Source organism: Mus pahari, chromosome 11 (genome assembly GCF_900095145.1).
Source record: "Mus pahari chromosome 11, PAHARI_EIJ_v1.1, whole genome shotgun sequence".
Taxonomy (NCBI): Eukaryota; Metazoa; Chordata; class Mammalia; order Rodentia; family Muridae; genus Mus; species Mus pahari.
The window spans coordinates 58739493-58745777 of NC_034600.1; the positions used below are offsets into that span (position 1 = coordinate 58739493).

A 6285-nucleotide genomic window follows, 5' to 3' on the forward strand; every position below is an offset into this window, starting at 1 on the left:
CGAGACAGGGTTTCTCTGTGTAGCCCTGGCTGTCCTGGAACTCACTTTGTAGACCAGGCTGGCCTCGAACTCAGATATCCACCTGCCTCTGCCTCCCAAGTGCTGGGATTAAAGGTGTGTGCCACCACGCCCGGCCCATTCCTTTTTCTTAGCACCTTGATACAGTCAAGAGTTTCCGCGGTCACTCCCTCTTATTGTAAAGAGAATCTTATCTCATTAAGGCCTAGGAAAGCATTTGTCCACCATTATAAGCATAGAAACTTAAAAGACAGTTTGTCATCAAGTCAATTTAGCTAAAGAGTAGCAGTGAGTTTCTCTTTTTACAGCCTCTTCCATCATGAGGTTTTCTTTTCTTTTCATTCTTTTTTTTTGGGGGGGTGAGGTGGGGTGGGGGGAGGTTTGAGACAGGGTTTCTCTGTATAGCCCTGGCTGTCCTGGAACTCATGTTGTAGACCAGGCTGGCCTCAAACTCAGAAATCCACCTGCCTCTGCCTCCCTAGTGCTGGGATTAAAGGCATATGCCACCACTGCCTGGTTTCACCATGAGGTTTTCAGTAACAAATTTCAAGTCACTCCTACACTGGCCAAATCTAATCGTAAAGCAGGTGGTTGCCCCTGTTGTGCCATGATAGCACCAATAGGCACATCTTGCCACGGGGTTAGTATTATAGTTAGTAAGATTATTCAGGTCTTAATAGGATTACCAATGCCTTTTCTTCCTCTGCAGCCTACTTAGCACCTGCCAGCATCATGAAAGTGATTTATTCAGGAGGGAGCTCCCAGCTCAATTCCTGCTTCACTTTTCTATATTTCTGTATCTTGCAAAGTATATGGTGTCTTCAGCAATAAGGGCTGAATGTCTTGTTCTGGTGGGCAGCCAAGAGGATGGCGAGAGCCAGTGTTGTTTTGGGGCCTTTGGAGCCAACAGTTCATAAGAGGGTATCTCACATACTGAGTCTAGAAGCATCATTATCTATCTAAAAGATATATATATATATATATATATATATCACATATATATGATATATATATCACATATATGAGATATATATCACATATATATGAGATATATATCACATATATATGAGATATATATCATATCATATATATATATATATGACTTCTAACTCACTTTTTAACATTATAGACATGCTTCACCATGTAGTCTATAAATACAGCAAATGAGGTTTAGCGAACTCAGTTTTTCTCATCTCCAGGGGACATTTGTCATGACTTGAGGATGAGAAGAGCACTGTGATGGCTGCCATGCTTCACCATGGTATTTTTTTTTTTATTAATACAACAAATGAAGTTCAACACATTCATTGTTTCTCAATCTATCTACAAGGGATATTTGTCATGACCTAGGGGTAAGATGAATGCTATCAGCCTATAGTAGCTTATGGTGGTGCCAAACGTCCTACAGTGTACCAGATAGGCCTCACCCCAATAGAGATGTATCTGACCTTGTACCAACAGGTCAAGGTTAAAAACAACAACAACAACAACAAAAACCTGGTCTGAATTCATTCCCATATCTTCAGGTTCTCCATTACAGTTGAAACTGCCTTGAGACATTCAGACCTTCCAATATTATAGGAAAGTACTTTCCCCTTCATATTAAGAGCCTTAGGACAAATGATACTTGATACCATAATCCAAAATAGGTGCAGACAGAACCTGGACTTTACGATGCATGTAAATACTAACACTGGCCTTGGCTACTTGTTTGGAAGCATTATGGCTGGTCCAGGACTTTGTCTTTTCAAAGCAGTGTTATCAACAGTCTCTTGTTCTATAAGGTTTCTTCTTAAACCTGTGAGTCATTTGTGTGCAGGTGTGTGAGCACACGTGTACATGTGGCGACCCAGTGTCAGCTGTGGTTATCTTTCCTTGGGTGCCATCTGCCTTGTTTTTTGAGACAGGATTTCTTACTAGGATCCAAGGTTCAACAATTCAGTTAGATTGCATCATGCGAGAGCCCCAAGGAGCCTTTTGTCCATGCATTCCTAGATCTAGGATTTAGGATGTTGGGCCTCTTAGCCAGATCTTAATTGCTTGCATAGCACTTGATCAACTGAGCCATTTCAACCCCCTTATCAAACTTCTAACTGATGCTCTGCGGCCTCTGACTTCAGTGGCAATCTCCAGCTAAAGCAGAGTTTTAAAATGTGGGACCAATGACCTTTTGAGCCTAACAAGTTACCAGTCGCCTGCCAGGTCCTTCTAAGATGCTCCTGCAAGCAGAAAAACACATGAAAATGTGGGCTTCATCCTATGGAATGGAAGAGGGTATGATGTGTGCAAGAGAAGCCTGTTGTGACTGGAAGGGGAGAGATGGTACTGTAACCAATGTTAGACATTCAAACATGTCCCCTTATCTGCACAGGTGTGCCTCCATCACAAGCAAGATCATAAAAAGTCAAGACCTCTCTAAAGTTGTTTTTCTGTTTATTATGATTGCTCCCTTCTCCCTACTATGTTAACTGTATATATCTCTATCTCCGGTACTTTTTCTATTGCTGTGAAGAACTACCATGACCAAGGCAACTTATAGGAAACAGTGTTTAATGGGGCTTACAGTTTGCAGAGACCGAGTCCACAGGCATCATGTAGGGTGCATGGCAACAGGCATGATGCTGGAACAGTAACTGTGAGATCACATCTGATCCACAACTATGAGGTGGAGAATTAACAGAGAATGGCGTGGGCTTTTGAATCCCAAAACCTGCCCCCAGTGACATACCTTCTCCAACAAGGCCACACCTCCTGATCCTTCCCAAATAGTTCCACCAACTGGGGACCGACCGAGCATTTATATATGTTAGCCTATGTGGGCCACTCTCATTCAAATCACCATCATATCCTTTCAGGATCCTCGCTGTGCTCATGTGAGCACATACAAATATGCATGAACAGTAGATAGAAATGACCAGAGGTTGCCAACATTTGACTACCACAAAACCAGTGGTTTCAGGCTGTTCCTGTTAACACCTGTGAGTGATCAGACGCTGTTTAAGTCCACATCTCTCCCTCCTGCTTTGCGCACCACACTGAATCAAGAACAGAGTGCTAATGTCCCCTGACACGGGGCACTGTGGCAGCCTCCTCCCATGCCCAGGCCTCACAGACTCTGCCAGCTTCCTCTTGCTTCAATCTAAGTTACTTGGTTTCTGTCCAGTCTGGAATGTGGGGCTGCTTCTCCTTCATAAAGGAGCAGTGTTCTACATCCTGAAAGCCAAGTGGGTGTTTGGCAATACCTCCTGGTTGTACCAGAGAGGTACTTGTAGCAGCCTCAGGATTCTGGTTACAAGGGCTGGTTTTCTAAAACTGCTGAGTTGACCCACACTTGTCTCTTATTTTATAAACATGCTGCGTTATCTGAATGATTATGGCATTTAATCCTTAATCTAAACTTGAAGTTTTATTATATAAGATAGCTATGTCATGCCTTCACTATACAGAGTACTTGCTTGGCTGTCATATGATCGTCAGGACCTCTAACCACCTCTGAAGCACAGACAGCCCTGCCCACCCCCAGATCCTCCAAGCTGGCACTGGCAAAGAGTAGCAAGGCTCCAAGACAGAAATGTTTTGTGACTTTTGCAAGATGAGTTAAAAACCAAGACATCCAACAGCATCTGTTTACAGTAGGTGGTAAGGAAAACATAACACAAGCCATTTTCCTGTCTTGTACAGAACCAGTTTGATACATACATTTCCTGTGCGAGCAGATTCAAAAATTGTTGGGTCCCTTCCTAATAACACAGCAGACGCCAGGGAATAAGGGCTCAGTGTGTTCCAGGCACAAGGCGAACTTATCCAGGCCTGACTCAGGCAGAAAGTGGCCAAGCTGTCAAGACAAAGAATGACTGAGACATATAAATTCCAGTGGGTGCCCACGGCTGAAGAGGGACAGAGACACATGAATTCCAATGGATGCCTACGGCCACTCCGTCTATGGCACATCCCTGAGTATAGAGCACAATCCCCCACATTTTTGTTAGGTTCCCTCCACTTGGACCAGGTTTCTTTTCAGGGTCCTTCTTTCCATTCTGGATCCTGACTGTCAAGCTTCACTTGAAATGAGACCTCCTCTAGGACAAAGAAGCAATGGCTTCTATCACCAGGCTGTCTGATTCCACTTGATAAATACACGCTAAGAAGCAATATCGGTCTTGTTTGTTTTGTTTTTTGCGATGGGTTTGCCAATGATCAGTACAGAGGTGTTATAAAAATCACCACTATTGCTAACTCAAAGCCAAAACAGAAAAGGAAAAGACATATAACTTTGTTATTACTCAGGCCAGTCTACTGTTGGTCACTTGGTCTACAAAGTAGCAACTGGCTGCATTGTATGATTCTGAAAGGAGTCTACTGAGATAGAAAAAGGCTCCTTCCAGGATGCCTGAGCCTTGGACAAACTGAAAGCTGATCGTGAACACCGTATCACTGTTGGCATCTGATGTGTTAGAATAGTGGCTCTCATCTAAACATAGCACACCAGGCCAAAGCAGTTCCACGTGTAAGAGGTTTATTGGGATTGGGAGAGAGAGAAGGGCAAGGTGGTGACAAAAAGAGAAGGGGAGAAAGGGAGAGAGGGAGAGAGAGGGGGGGATCAGGGGGGACTTTCTTTATATATGGATGATGATGTAACACAGGTAAAGTTGGGAGGTGAGCCTAATGGATTCTGGGAATATGGTGGCTGTTGCCTTGTCAACAGGTCTGCAGGTCCTGCCTATATGATGTCACGGGTTTTGGAGGTCCTGATACCAACAGCATCTCCATGTAGAACTCTGAGGCCAGGGATCATATCAGCACTGCTGTCAGGGCTGCTCCAGGTCGCAGAGTTTACGAAGAACATCACTACAGACATCTAGGGCTGATCGGGCTTTCCTGATGGCTGCTGCTGGTTTTAGTGAGCTTGAAGCTGCTGTATCTAAGAACAAGCAGACCTTTGAGCATGTGCTGCTGACTTGAACACTGGGCATAAAACAGCTAATAGTTGGTGCAAGCAGAATGGATTTCACTGAGCCGCCCTATAGTAAAAAGAGATGGGAGGAAGCTGTTAAGGAAACCAGGACTTACATTTTTTAAAAAATGGCCACAACGCCAACACAGTAACATTTATGCCAGGTTCTGGTTGGAATGTCTTAGTTAGGGTTTTACTGCTGTGAACAGACACCATGACCAAAGCAACTCTTACAAGGACAACATTTAATTGGAGCTTACAGGTTCAGAGGTTCAGTCCATTATCATCAAAGCAGGAACATGGCAGCATCCAGGCAGGCATGGTACAGGAGGAGTTGAGAGTTCTACATCTTCACCTGAAGGCTGCTAGCAGAATACTGGCTTCCAGGCAGCTAGGATGAGGGTCTTAAGCCCACACTCACAGTGACACACCTACTCCAACAAAGCCACACCTACTCCAACAGGGCCCTACCTTCTTATAGTGACACTCCGTGGTCCGAGCATTATAGGAACCATAACAAATGGTGACTGTGTGCTGGAACCAAGTGAAAATATATTTTGGTTCAAGACATGAAAAGTCACCTGTAAAGATGGCAGTGCTAGTGGAACTGCATTGCTGGAAGCTTTGGATGTTATCTTGCCACCAACTAATCCAACCAGCAAACCTCTGTGACTGTCCCTCTGGGACATCTGTGAAACTGGTGGCATTAGGGTAGAGTGGAGACTGGTGTTCTCAAACCTAGCCATGGTGCTTGCCTTTACTCCAGACAGTATTGCCACTGAAGTAAAGTCCTACTGAAGTGCACCACAAAGCTGTGAGTGAAGCTCTTCCTGGGGACAATCTGGGCTTCGATATTTCGAAAGAATATGTGTGTCAGAGATGTTAGATGTGGCAGTGGTGCTGGTGACAGTAAAGTGACCCACTCGTGGAAGCAGCTGGCTTCAGGTGATGATTCTGAACCCTTCCACAATGAAAGAATGAAAGCGAGCATGTCAACTGTAGAGTGAAGTAGAGATTCCTCAAAATTTTAATATAGAATGACCATATGATCCGCTAAACCCACTCCAAACCTATATCCAAAAGAAATGAAAACGGTGTACTACAGAGCTATCTGCACTCCATGTCGCTGGCAGCTGTCATTCACAATGGCCAAGATAGCTAGTTCATTTAAATGTGTGTATACATAATGAAATATAATGCAGCCTTTAAGTGAAGGAAATTCCATCTTCTGTGACAAGGTGAATGGATCCCCAGAACATTAAGGGAGATGAGTCAGGCACAGAAAGATGACTGCCAAGTGGTCACACTTAGAA

At 44.1% G+C, this 6285-nt stretch overlaps 1 pseudogene; it reads left to right on the plus strand.

Annotated features, from left to right (window-relative positions):
• The window catches only part of LOC110328903, a 10237-nt pseudogene extending 4316 nt beyond the window's left edge, over positions 1-5921 (plus strand).
• Positions 5922-6285: the final 364 nt, after the last annotated feature.